Source organism: Camelus bactrianus, chromosome 9 (assembly GCF_048773025.1).
Source record: "Camelus bactrianus isolate YW-2024 breed Bactrian camel chromosome 9, ASM4877302v1, whole genome shotgun sequence".
Lineage (NCBI taxonomy): Eukaryota > Metazoa > Chordata > Mammalia > Artiodactyla > Camelidae > Camelus > Camelus bactrianus.
Genome location: NC_133547.1, coordinates 28,532,219 through 28,546,527, shown reverse-complemented (window position 1 = coordinate 28,546,527; position 14,309 = coordinate 28,532,219). Strand labels below are relative to the sequence as shown.

General features: G+C 48.9%; 1 protein-coding gene across 3 annotated transcripts in view; it reads left to right on the top strand.

Moving 5' to 3' along the window:
* The window catches only part of BCAR3 (BCAR3 adaptor protein, NSP family member), a 221,031-nt gene that overhangs the window by 79,281 nt on the left and 127,441 nt on the right, over positions 1 to 14,309 (top strand). The window contains exon 1 of one of the 3 annotated variants that reach the window (XM_074369970.1): positions 11,814 to 11,934. The exons of the other annotated variants lie outside the window; for them this stretch is intronic. The gene's annotated coding sequence lies outside the window, so the exon portion shown is untranslated. Of the gene's footprint in view, positions 1 to 11,813; positions 11,935 to 14,309 lie in introns of those variants that run through there. 3 annotated transcript variants of the gene reach the window in all.

Here is a 14,309-nt window from a genome sequence, read left to right as displayed (position 1 = left end):
AGCCAGCCCTGGATGACAGGCGTCCTCTGTCCCCTCTCGGCCTCCAGCCCCTGGTACCAGGACTCCTGCAAGGGGATCTAGGATATAGAAAGTAGTAAGTTGCCCTTCCAGCCTGCCAGCGTCTGGTGTGAGGGCAAGTTGTATTGTTGTTGGGACAACAGGACTCCTTGGAGAAGAAGCAGTGGCTCTCGGGTGGCCGCCCACGGTGAAGGGTGTGCGAAGGTGACAAAACGTAGGACGGAGGCCTTATTATCCTCAAAGCGCCCGCAGACCCCTGCGGGTCAGCGCGGCTGCCTGATTTCTGAAGGGAAAAAGCACATAATTATGGTATTGTTTGACTGCCAAGAATTCTGGGTTAATCTCAGTTTTATTTTGACTGCTACCTAAAATAGCCTGTCCCTGAGGACAGCAGCAAAGGCCAGAAGGCCAAAAACAAAGCGACAGGCCCGAGATCCAGGCAGGCCCTCCTTGGGAGTCCCAGACCAGGGTGCAGGGTTCTGGGGAGGCTCACGAGTGCGCTGGCTCAGGCACGAGGAGCCAGGGTCACCCCCTCCCTTACAGATGCCTTCCTTTCGACACTGGCCTGGGGCTGCCCTCTGCCTCACCAGACCTGGCCTGCGCCTGTGGAAACAGCAATGGTGATCAGCCCCCAGCATACTCTTTGTCCCCAGACACATTCGGGGCAGTCCTGAGGTCCTTTGGGGTTTTGCTTCTGTGGTCTGGGGAAGACGGGGGGAATTGGAATGACCGCTGACGCTGCAGACGTGTTTCGGGCCAGGTGGCTCTAAGTGCTGCGGCCTGCAGGACCCCCTTCGCCCTCCCAAGGAGTCCTGTGGTCGGTCCTCGTGCTGTCTTCCATCCTGCCCAGCGCCGCGCAGCTGGGAGGCGGTGGAGACAGAATTTGAACCCAAGGAGTCCTAGCGCCAGGTGTGGCCCCCTCCTTGCTTTCCCACAGGGCCTCTCAGGAGGTGAGTGGTCACAGCACTCAAACGCTCTGAAAGAACAGCTCCCGCTGGAGTCTGGGAGAGATGCGTTTGGTTCATTAGTGGAAAAGAACGGGCCTGGGGAGTGGAATGCCTCCTTCTTGGAGCACACTGAGAACCTTCCTCAGATATCCTCTCTCACACTCAGATCAGCAAACAGTTACTGAGGGCCCCACTCTGTTCCTGAGGTCTCTGGGCCACCAGGCAGTGGATCTCTATGAAAAGTTCAGTGTCGTTAACGGGAGAATCACAGTATAGGGCCATGTGGGCTCTTATGGAGAAATGCTTCCTACGTGCAGTCAAGGAGGGCTTCCCAGAGGAAGGGTCATTCAGGTTTGATCTTAAAGGATGTTGAGACTCTTCTGGGTAGACAAAGTGGACTTTGTAGGCAGAGAGGACAACACAGACAGGCCACTGCTGTACTGCTGTATCCACCAGACTGAAGATGTTCCCGAGGGTTCTGAGCCACCAGCCCTGGGCTCCAGTCTGCGGGGCATGGCAGGAACTAAGTAACCGCCCTCTTCCCCCCTCATGGCTGGCTCCCGCTGTGCTGACTTCAGAGGAGCCTTCCCTACCCTTCCTTCCTGCCCCACCTAAATGACTCTGAAATGTTTCCAGCCTGAGGCATCCCTGAACTTCTAAGGCCTCTAGACCTGCCAACCCAGCCACGTGCAGTGGCTGCTACCAGGGGTCGGCGTGGTCTCAGCCAGCAGCACCCAGGCCGCTGCCTCAGGCGCTTTGCAGCTGTCTGATGCACCCCCAGTGCCCCCAGCAGCCACGCAACAGGGCCGGCGGTGACCTGAGAGCACGGGGAAAGGCCAGAGCCGTTTTCTCCTCCTAAGCTAGGGAAAGAGGTAAAAGGAAAGCTGAAGGGCCAGGCCCCCAGGACCAGCGTGTGGGGAATGGGTGGGGGTGCTGCCCTTGTTTCTCAGAATGTCCTTTTTTTCCTACCTTTTGTTGTTGTTCGTCTAAAGGAATTCTGAATTCCTTTCCTTTTTCTAAAGTATATTTTTATTGACATATAGTCAGTTTACAATGTTGTGTCAATTTCTGGTGTACAGCACAATGCTTCAGTCATACATGAACATACATATATTCGTATTCGTAGTCTTTTTCACCAAAAGTTACTACAAGATATTGAATATAGTTCCCTGTACAGTATAAACTTGTTGTTTATCTATTTTATATATATTAGTCAATATCTGCAAATCTCAAACTCCCAATTTATCCCTTCCCGCCCCCTTCCCCTACTGGTAACCATAAGTTTGTTTTCTATGTCTGTGAGTCTGTTTGTTTTGTAAATAAGTTCGTCTTTTTTCATTTTTTTTAACAGATTCCACATATAAGTGATATCATATGGTATTTTTCTTTCTCTTTCTGGCTTACTTCACTTAGAAAGATGAACTCCAGGTCCATCCATGTTGCTGCAAATGGCATTATTTTATTCTTTTTATGGCTGAATAGTATTCCCTTGTATAAATATACCACAGCTTCTTTATCCAGTCATCTGTCGATGGACATTTAGGTTGTTGCCATGTCTTGGGTATTGTAAATAGTGCTATTATGAACATTGGGGTTCCTGAGTTCCTTTTATTGGGGGGAAAAAAACAAAGGCAGGCCAGAGTCATGTTCTGCACCTGTGGAGTGGCAGGAGCGAGGAGCAGCCCGCCGGCATCGGCCCTGACTGGTGTCCACCAGGCATCATGGCTCAGGGAGGGGACTGACTGAGTGATGGCTCGGCCACCCAGGGAAGGCAGGCATGTTCGAAAGGGGCTCATTATGAATAACAGAAGTCACTCCTCGAAACTCTATCACTCAGAGGTTTCACGGGTTTTGAGAGCTCTGTGCCAGGAATTGGGGATGAAGACCAAATATATATTTCTTACGGTATCATAATATCATAGGAGGGCTTCCCTCGGGGGACAAGGGCTCACGGATTAGGAAAGGTTGCAGCTTTTATACATAAACTATCACAGTGCCTGGCACTTCGTAGGCTTGCAAAGACAACAGTAGCTGTTATCATTATTATGGATTTGGGGAATGAATGAGTCATTTGAAGTGTGGAGTGTATGGCAGGGGGAGAAAAGGTAGTGTGGTAGGCAGCCTCCAGGGAGCTCCCAGTGATCCCAGCTCTTGGCATTCACACCTTTGTATGGCCAACACTGTTCCACAGTTGATCTGTGTTGACCAACAGAGGACAGCTGTGCTGTGAGCAGTGCCATGGAGAGGCCCCCATGGTGAGGAATTGAGGCCTCCAGCCACCAGCCAGTAAGGAACTAAGGAATCTTGTCAACAGACACATGAGTGAGCTTGATAGCTGATCCTCCTTACATGACCGCAGCCCCGGCCAACAACTTGACAGTAACCTGGGGAGATACCCTGAGCCAGAGCCACCCAGCTAAGCTCCTCCCAAATTCTGACCTTCAGAGACCGTATGAGATGTTTGTTGTTTTAAGCCACAGTGTTTTAGGGTGATTTGTTGCCCAGCAAAAGAAAGCTAATACAAGTGTTGCAGTAGAAGCTGTCAGTGCCTCTTCACCTACTTCAGAGCTTACCTGTAGCTTGGACAGTTCCTTTAAATGCTCTGTCAGTCAGCTTTTGCTGCATAACAAACTATCCCAAATTCAGTGGTTCAAAGAAACAATTTAAGAAACAGATTCACAGACATAGAGAACAAACTTATGGTTACCAGCAGAGAAAGGGGAGGAGGAGGGATAAATTAGGAGGTCAGAATTTGCAGATACTAGCTACTATATATAAAGCAGGTAAACAACAAGGTTTTACTGTATGTACAGCACAGGGAAACATATTCAATATCTTGTAGTAACCTATAATGAAAAAGAATATACGTATGTGTGTGTGCATAACTGAATCACTATGCTGTACACCAGAGACTAACACAACATTGTAAATCGACTATACTGCAATTTTAAAAAAGCATAAAGAATTTAAATTATGATTATGAGCTCAGTAATTTAGGCTGGGCTCATCTGAGTCATCCTTCTGGGCTGAGCTGGGCTCACTCAGGTATCTCTGGTCAGCTGGCAAGCTGGCTGGGGGCACTCAGCTGGCTGACTTCTCTCTGCCCCGTGGGGCCCCCTGTCCTCCAGCAGCCCCGCCTGGCCTTCGTCGCACAGTGGCAGCACAGCTCCACGAGGGGAAGAGCAGATGCTGAAAGGTCTGCTGAGGCCCAGGCCAAGACCCTCTCTAACCTTGCAGCCTCTGCATCCCATTCCCCAAAGTGCCATCCCAGATGCAGGGGGTAAAGAAGCAGATTCCACGTCTTGATGGGAAGAACTGTGTAGTGTTGTGGCCACTTTTGTGTTCTGTGCAGCCCATCTGCAGCTTCCCTGCTCAAGTACCCGCACCTCCCAGCTTGAGTGCATTCTCCGGGCAGCCGTAAGAAGCCCGTTCAGCCCTTGTGTGAAGCAGACCCAGAGGGCTGAGGAGCTAATGCTCTCAGGTCAACCGATGAGGAAGGGAGCTGGTGATAAATTCCCCAGCCTCCTCCCTTGGTCAGAATATGCTAACATGTGTCTCCACAGCCTCTCAGAGGGACAGGGGAGATTGAACCCAAGTTTCCCACAGTGGTCACCAGCCTGTGATGGCCCCTTTACTGGCATTCCTCCCGTCCCTGTCTCTCGCACCCCCACTGCCTTAGCGCGCTCTGGGGGTCACCTCCCTCGAGGGGTCCTACACTGCTTGCATCCAAGTCCTACCTAAGGCTCTGCTTCTGCGGAAGCCTCCACTAGGTACGTGATGCTAGATCACCCCTGACCTCACAGGCCAGGCTAAAAGCTGCAATTTACTCTGTAAGTGACTGGGCTTCTGAGGGTTTTAAGCAGGAGAAATCTGTGTTTTAGAAACAAAATTAGTGGCAGTGTAGAAACTAACACCCGGTTCCACCGACTTCCAGGCCAATGCTCTTAAGTTAACTCTATATTGTTTCAAGCTTTGGATGTAAGAATATACAGATCTTTTTTTAAAAAAATTCATTGATTTTTGAATAGATACTAAATACACGTGTTGCAAAATTAGAAAAGCACGAAAGGTCAGACCTATTTTTATAAGCACCTTCAGTGCCAAAGGAGCATTTGAATAACCATTGTTTCCCACGGGTTTAGGCCACAGTGGAGCCTGACTCCTCCAGTGGTTGCTCCGGGCCTGCCTCTCGCCCTCCCGGCCCTGTGGCCTGGCCTGCCGGCCTCCCCGCTGCTGAGAAGCATGCTGCCACTCTCGGTCCAAAGGAAACTTGGCGGTGTCGGCAGATGTCAACATCCTTGGCAGAAGCTGTCTTTGCTCCTTGTCACCACAAATAATTGCAAGTGGGCTGAGTCCTAGTCATATGCATTAAGGTTTGTGGCTTGTTCTGACAGAAGTCTAAAACGTGCATAGTGAAGGCCAAGCCTGCAGTTTTGTGGGGTTTCTTCCACATATAGTTGACTTACAACATTGTGTTAGTTTCTGGTGTACAGCAAAGTGATTCAGTTATACATATATATACATATTATTTTTCATATTCTTTCCCATTATGGTTTATTACAGGATATTTAGCATAGTTCTCTGTGCTATACAGTAGAACCTCATTGTTCATCTATGTACACAGTAGTTTGTATCTACTAATTCCAAACTCCTCATTTATCTCTCCCCCAGCACCTTTCCCCTTTGGTAACCATAAGTTTGTTTTCTATATCTGTGAGCTTGTGTTTGTTTCATAGATAAATTAATTTGTGTCATATTTTAGATTCCACATATAAGTGATATCATATGATATTTGTCTGTCTCTGTCTGACTTACTTCACTTAGTATGATAACCTCTATGTCCATCCACATTGCTGCAAATGGCATTATTTCATTCTTTCTTGTGGCTGAGTAGTATTCCACTGTGTATATATACCACATCTTTATCCAGTCACCTGTCAATGGGCATTTAGGTTGTTTCCACATCTTGGCCATTGTAAACAGAGCTGCTGTGAACATTTGGATGCATGTGTCTTTTCGAATTAGAGTTTTCTCTGGATATATGCCCAAGAGTAAGATTGCTGGATCGTATGGCAACTCTATTTTCAGTTTTTAAGGAAGTACCACACTGTTCTGTAGTGGCTATAGCAATTTACATTCTCACCAACAGAGTGCAGGAGGGTTTCCTTTTCTCCACACTGTCTCCAGCATTTGTTATTTGTAGACTTCTTGATGAGGCCGTTCTGACCAGTGTGAGGTGGTGCCTCCCTGTAGTTTTGATTTGTGCTTCTCTCATCATTAGTGATGTTGAGCATCTTCTCATGTGCCTGTTGGCCACTGGATGTCTTCTTTGGAGGAATATCTATTTAGGTCTTCTGCCCATTTTTTGATTGAGTGTTTGTTTTTTTGTCATTAAGTTGTGTGAGCGGTGTGTATATTTTGGAAATTAAGCCCTTGTCGGTCACAGTGTTTGCAAACATTTTCTCCCAGTCCATAGGTTGTCTTTTCATCTTGTTTATGGTTTCCTTTGCTGTGCAAAAGCTTAAGTTTGATTAGGTCCCATTTGTTTATTTTTGCTTTTATTTCTATTGCCTTGGGAGACAGACCTAAGGAAACATTGGTACAATTTATGTCAGAGAATGTTTTGCCTATATTCTCTTCTAGGAGTTTTATGATGTCATGTCTTATTCAAGCCTGCAACTTTTATGGGGAAAGGAAGAGATAATGATTCATAAAACCTCAGGTCTTTAAATTTCTCCGGAAGAGCTGCCATCTGTCCCTAACGTGGGAGAAGGAGTGCTCTTGGGTTAATTGCCCTGGATCAGCCAAACCATCTGCATTTATTTAAATCAAGCCCATACACAGTTTTTGAAGGTCTGCCGTGGGCCAGCGCTGAGCTCAGCTCTCTGGGGTGTTCCAGTAATTGGGAGCCACCAGCTCAGGCACTCAAGGAGGCAGACTGGAGAGGCGGCAGGTGCGGCAGCTCTGGGAGCCAGGCAGCTCTCCTGGGAACCCCAGCCCTCCTCCCGGCCGGCTGAGAGCTCCTGGGCACCTCAGCTGGTCTCCCCAGGACCTCTGTTTCCCTGCCTTTAAAATGACCCTGATTACTGCACAGGGACAGGTGAAAATCCCAAAGAGGGTGTTTGTCATTTTTCCCTTGAGAAATGTACAGCCTGCTCGAGGAAGGAAGGTACACCTGAGAAAAGTAAAGCAGACATTCTAAAAGCGGTCGTCAACAGTTCAAAACAAACAAACGGAAAGACAAGGATGAGAAAAGAAAAGATGAATCGAATAGAGAAAGAGAAGAGAAGAGAAGGAGATCCAGGGGTGATGAACTGCCAGATGTATCCCACTGCTGGGGCTAGAATAAGTAACAGCGCACTTCAGGCTGAGTGGCATAAAGGCCCCAGCATTTGTTTTTTTAATTCTCCTCACAGTTCTGGAGGCTGGAAGCCCAGGTCAAAGCGTCAGCTGGGTTGGTTTTTTCTGAGGTCTCTCTCCTCAGTTTATAGACGGCCGTCTTCTCCCTGTGTCTTCACGTGGTCTTCTCTCTGTGTTTGTCTGTGTCTTAATCACCTGTTTATAAGGACATCAGTCACATGAGATTAGCATCCACCCATATGACTCATTTTACCTTAATTACCTCCTTAAGGCCCTGCCTCCAAATACTGTCCCGTTAGGAGGTACTGGAGGCTGGGGCGTCAACACCTAAATTTTGAGGGAACACCATTAGCCTATAACAGGAAACATACTGTTTGCTGTAGAAGCTGAGCAAGAGAGCAGAGCAGGGACGGAGAACAAGGAGGCGCTTCTGTTTGTGATTTGATCTAGTCTTAACCGCGATAGAGTTGCAGTGCCTGGCACATGGTGGTCAAGCAATAAAAATTTGTTGAATAAGTCTTCGAATAACTGAATAAATATTTTATATGGTTTTTGTCATTGGACTTTATAAAAGGCATCTAGAGAAGAGTATATAGAGATGAAAAACGGGCAAAATAGGTGGCTTTCATATTGGAAAAAGGCTTTTTGTTTCAAGAACACATTTTGATCTGTAAAAGCATACATCAAAAATGGATGTGACAGACGTTCATAGAACTATGAAGGTCACAGCTGACACTGTTACCACCTTTACATCTTCACCAAATACCGTGTTGCTAGAAGTAGACAGAGGACAAGCTCTGAACCTGGTGTGGCTTCAGGACATATGCACAGAAAAGAAAGAAACAGGGTCCTATCTGTGATCAGTTCACTCAGGATTTCTTAGACCTTAAGACACTAGAGGCTGAAACCATAACTAAGGGAGGATTCAGTGAATTCACGGGAGGCTGATCTCAGCACAAGTTACTTCAGGTTCCTGTGGGATTTTGACTTGGATCATGGATCTAGCCAAGTACCACATGTCTGTAGTTTTGGTTGTCTTCGGCAGGCAGTTAACTCGGTTTATTTATTAATGTATTTTTAGAGGAGGTACATGGGGATTGAACCCAGGAGCGCGCGCACGCTAAGCAGACGCTCTGCCACCAGAGCCACACATTCCCCCTCATTCTGTAGCTTTACGTTCCTCCAGGGGATATTTAATAAGCAAGGACGCTGCAGTCAGTAAGGTGATGGCCCTGGGGGACCCCCACTCTAGAGGAAGGCAGATATGTGAAGAGATAAATTGCAGCTTATTGAGGTAACTTCCCTAATAAAAGTACAATTAAAGTGCTTTATAACCTCAGTTTTCTTGTGACAATAACTAAATGGACAGTCTGTGCATTAAAGGGACTTGACGATATTTGACAAACAAATAAGTGGATAAGATACCTGATAAATGGATAAAAGATACTGAGAGCACAGACTCAACGCTCTATGTCCTGTGGGTTACCAGCACAAAACCTACCTATTTACTTTTGGACTAAAAAAAAATTGAAGCTATAAAAATTGTCTTTCTCATTTTTTAACTCCCCCTTTTCCACCTGCATTTTAGAATTTCCTGTGAACTCAGAAAATGTTTGTGGGTAAATAGATGAAAAATTGAATAAATAAATAAGAGAATAATTTTTTGCTTCCAGAACTGGGCAGAGTTTTCCTGTAGAAATTTGTTAATCACTGAAGGATTGTTGTATTCAGATTCATCAAGAAGCCATTTCTGAGGTCTCTTTGTATGGAAGTCCTGGAAGCTGTCTTGATTCGCTAAAGAGAAAATGGCATTTCAGTTCCTGGAACCATTGCTTGTGAGTTTTTTAATCCACATTAAATTCTACAGAGTGGGAAGTTCTGCAGAATTGCAAATGGAGGGCGAAGGTTGTACTGACTGAATGCCGATTTCAGCAGCGCCCACTGGAGAAGGGAATCTGCCGTCGGTGATTCCTCCTTCTCTCCCTGCACCGGGATGAGGGCGTTTCAATCTGCATGTTGCCCAGGAAGGCCGTCTCTCTGAAGAGACTCAGTGTAATTACTCGGCCCTGGCATTCTTGCTGACCTCACTAGAAATTTGGTGACTGGAGGGCAGAGGTCCAGAGAAGAATGTGGGACCAGGAATTTGGACATCATTAAATGATTTTTCCTTATGAGAAGCTTAGTCAAGGTTCAACACTCATGTGAAATAGTTCTGTGGCTCCGTCAAGTACTCTCCCCATCTCTCTCTCCCCACCCTGAGCCCCCATCCTCTCCCCAGTAACAGACACGCAGACGAGACCCTTGAGTTGTCCAGTGGAGTAGTCATTAACCACATGAGACTATTTCAATTTAAATTAGTTATAATTAAATACAATTTAAAATGCAGGTTTTCAGCCATACTAGCCACATACCAAAAATTCTCAAACGCCACATGTGTCTACTGGCTACTGTAATGGACAGAGCAGAGAACAGTTCCATCACTACAGAAAGTTCTCTTAGATTCACAGACATAGAAAATAAACTTACGGTTACCAGGGGGAAAGGGAGCAGGAAGGGATAAATCGGGATTTCAGGATTTGCAGATACTAACTACTATATATAAAATAGATGAAAAACAAGGTCCTACTGTACAGCACAGGGAACTATATTCAATACCTTGTAATAGACTATAATGAAAAAGAATATGAAAAGGAACACATATATATAACTCAATCACTATACTGTACACCAGAAACTAACACCACATTGTAAACCGACTACACTTCAATTAAAAAAAAAAAAAGAAAAGAAAGTTCTATTCAGCTGCACTGCCCTAGGGAAAAGGGAAGTGAAGAGATGAGGAGGAAGGTGGTAATCTTTAAGAAAACACCAATAACCTGTAGAGCAGCCATATAGAGAGGGAAAGGAACATTCTAGCAGGAAGTTGCCACGGGACACACAACTAGGTAACAAGAGGAAAGAGGGTGTAAAGTAGGGGAGAGGGTAACAGCTTTTTGGGACCAGAACCCAGGTTTCATCCTGGTCCTTCCACCCACCAAGTGTGTAGCCATGAGCATGTAATGGGAACTCTCTGAGCCTCGGTCTCCTCATCAAGGAAGTGGCAGTAGTAGTTCTTATGCCACAGGGTTAATGTGAGAATCCATGAGACAATTAGCCTAAAGTGCTCAGCATGCCACTTGACATATGGAAAAAGGTCAAAAATAGTAAGACAGGTGAGGAGTGCGAGGAGGCAGAGGAGGGGAGGAGGTGGAAGGAAGGGAAAGAGAGGAAATAGAAGACAGCCAGCCTGGAAAGAAGAAATGTCTGCGGATTGAAGAGTGGATCTGAGCACATTAACGGAGGCCGGAGGGCACAGTCAGTAGGGCCAAGCAACAGCTAGGCTTCCAGACACCCGAGGCCACAGAGGAGGCTCCTCCTGGCTCCAGGACGAGAGCGCTGAGCCAGGTGATGGCAAAAGTCACCTGTGGTCGGCAGTCTTCCTGCCCACCTGTGGCAGCAGGAATTGCACTGCTACTTGGGGTTTAGCTGTGCTCGTGTTTATGCCAGTGATTGTGTTAAGGGGCCCAGAGAGGTGTGCAACAGAGGTGGCTTTCCGGGGTCAGGCTGTGTGAGCCACGGCCGGGGCTGGAGGGGCCGGGTGTCAAGGTGAGGTAGGGCATAGGGTGGAGGGAAGGGGGCGATGTTCCTCGGTGCCTGCCACCGTATTCTGCACTCACGTAACCAGTTGCACTCAAACCCTACAACACTTGTGAGGTAGGCACTCCCACTGTGTGGAAACAGAAACCGGGGCTCAGCCAGGCACAGGAACTTGCCAGGGGCCACCCGGCAGGTAGAGGGCAGGTTCAGGATCCAGGCCCCGGTGGGCCCAGCCGCCCCGGCTGACTCAGAAGCGGACGCCAGACACGCGGGCAAGCCCAGCCGGGTCAGCCGAGACTGGTCCGGGTCAGCAGAGCTCCAGATGACCTGCAGGCACATGAGAAATAATAAATGAATACTTTTCTTAAGCCACTAAACTTTCAGTTGGTTTGTTTTATAACAAAAGCTATTTGATACATGAACAAAACGGATACCGGCTCTTAAGAAGCTTCTGGTCCAATGGAGGAGACCAACTTCAGTCACAAACTCCTACAAATATACGTTCAGGGCAAGGGAGTGATGGTCAAGCCAGCCGCCCACGATGGCCCCAGTGACCCCCACCTCCTGGGAGCCCTAGTGCGTCCCCTCCCACTCCGTACCAGGCTTCCCCGCTTGACCGATCGCGTGTGGCAGCAGGCACAACGTGTCACTTCTGAGACTAGGTTACAAAAGAGGACAGCTGCTGTCGTGGGCTCCTCCTCTCTCTTTCTGATCATTCATTCTGGGAGGAGAAGCCAGCGTTTGTGCCCTGAGGACGCGCAGGCGGCCCACACAGAGACTCAGATCTCCACCAACAGCCCAAGCCCGAGAGGCCTGAAGTCTTCCAAGCGCCAAGTGAGTCGGCTGGGGAGGGGCCTCCGGCTCCAGTGACGGGAGCCCAGGCTGACAGCTCGAATGTGACACCTTGCGAGACCCTGACTCAGAACCTTCCAGCTGAGTTGCTCTCAGATTCCTGACACAAAGAGACTGTGAGGTAACACGCTTCTGTCGTTTGAAGCTGGTAGGCTTGGGGGTACTTGTTACACAGCAGCAGGTAACTAACAAAAGGAGTTAAGTAGAGGGAGCGGGGGAGGAGGTGGTCGTTGCGGACAGATGGACAGCTGGAACAGCGTGGCTGTGGGGCAGGAGGGAACACAGCACACGTGAGAAGCTATAGGAGGCCGATGTGGCAGGAGTTCAGAGAGCAAGTGTGGCTCCCCCAGAGCTGAAAGGCCAGGGGGAACCTGAGCCGTCCGGTGTGGCCTTTTGGCTCTCACTAAGAAGTTTCTTTTAGGAGCAACAAGAAGCCAGGTGACTGGGGACCCGCCCTGGGGCTCCGGGAAGCCCGGGTTCTTAGACTAGTGAGAAGGCGAGGGTGGCAGGGCAGCCCGAGGGCACCCGGTCCTTCCTTGGCCTCAGGCATGAAGGGTGACTGTGAGAACCGGGAAAACCCGTTAGAAACAGAGTGCGCTGTCCTCCGTGGGGGCCACGCCTCACCTTCCGCTGACGCCCACCCAGGCCCCCGGGGGTCCGGGATGTGGTGGGATGACGGCGGGCGGCAGAGGGAGGCGGGAGTAAAGGAGGAGTGTGGGAAGCAGAGACAAGTGGCAGGGAGGAAAAGAGGGACAACTGAGGGGGAAGGGCGCATCGGGAGGTGAGCGGGTCAAGGTCGCGGAGGGAGAGGGCGTGGGCGCCACGGGGCGCCTAGGGAGTCCTGGGAAGGGTCCCTCAACGAGCGTTAGAGACGTAAACGCGGGGGTAGAGGGGAGGCTCTTTGAGACACTGGTGTTCAGGAAGCCTGGAAAACTCAGCCATGAAACAGTGTGTGTTAAGGGTTCAAGAAATGGGACGGTCACTGTGATGGGAAGTCAGCAGACTGAGAGTAGAGGGGGTAAGTGGATCAGGGGAGCAGCTAACACTGAGCCAGAACGCAGGCACGGCTCAGGGGGTTGAGTTCGGGGAAGTCTCAGCTGGACCGGCCATCCTTCAGGGAAGAGTGACGAGGTTTGCAGCTGGCGGGGCAGGGCTTATCGGGCTCGTAAGGCCCTGCGTGGAGTTCCCCGCTTAGCCCTGCTCGGATGAGGTCTCTCCAAATTAGTGACTTGGGGGTGTTAGTTCCCCTGCTCAGAAGTGCCCTTCAAGGGGCAAAGGAAGAGGTGGCAGAAACCTGCAGCAAGACGGGGATGGCCCCTCCAGCAGGTGCAAAGACACATGGGGACGGAAGCCACCTCTTGGTCAGCCTCTCTTGGTTTTCAGCCTCTCACTCCCTGTCTCGCCAGGAATGGACTTGTACTATTTCAGTAATAGTGGGGTCCCTGGACTCTTATCTCATTCCTTTGTGGGTTGGTCAGGCTGACCTAACCATTTTTTTGTCTAGTGAAAAAAATCCAAGGTTATAAGCGGAGGCGGGGTGGGGAGTATAGCTCAGTGGTAGAGCGTGTGCTTGACGTGCACGAGGTCCTGGATTCAGTCACCAGTGCCTCTGTTAAGGGGTTAGAAAAAACTCAAGAAATAAATGGTTAAAAATATTTTTAAATAAAGATGTGAGTGTTCCCCAAACAGCTTTGCTGAGGGAAAGCAAAGCAAACACAGCATGGAGCAGATCTATTTACTTTGTGACTTAATTATAGAAAGATAACATATTTTGCCTTGTTTTGAAAATATGTATATTTGAAATGGAGATGTGAAATAATTGCTTGATGTTCCATCAAGTAAATAGATTCCACCGGGACCACGGTGTAGGAGAAAAACTCCAGTCCTTGCAGAGGAGGGTTGTGTTGCGTTGATCAGATAAAGAATTTTCTCCACCAATCTAAAATCGTAAATGACAAATAGAATAAAAAAACAGTTTTTCCATCTAAACCGCCCCCTTTCTCCCCTTTCAATCGCTGGTCCAGGTGAGACCCCCCTCGCTCCCCCTTGCTGTTCTGAGGGTGGTTCAGAGGGGGGCTTCCCTGGGACCCCTCACCACTGCCGGTCCTCATTTCACGCCAATAGTTGAAGACATCCTGGTACAGGGTCCCCTACAGGCCCTGAGGGAGGGGCTCTGTGTTCTGGGAGCCACTGCAGACACCTGCACAGACCGCAGCCGCGCTCCACTGAAGCGCAAGGGACCCATTTTAAGACAAAGCGTGTGTCACAGTCTCGCTGCTCACTCAAAACCACTTCCCGGTTCGGCAGATTCATTGGTCTCTCCTTCCCCTGAGTGTGCTTTGAACAGACCACAGGCTGGGAGGATCAGAAAGAAGGGCAAAGAAATGCAGCTATAAATCAGTGTAGCCTCCCCAACTCCCCGGGTCAGGAAGCCGGTCCCGCTGAAGGGACCAGGGAAACAGCCTCACCTCGGGGAAGGCCTGGGGCTCCCTCCCG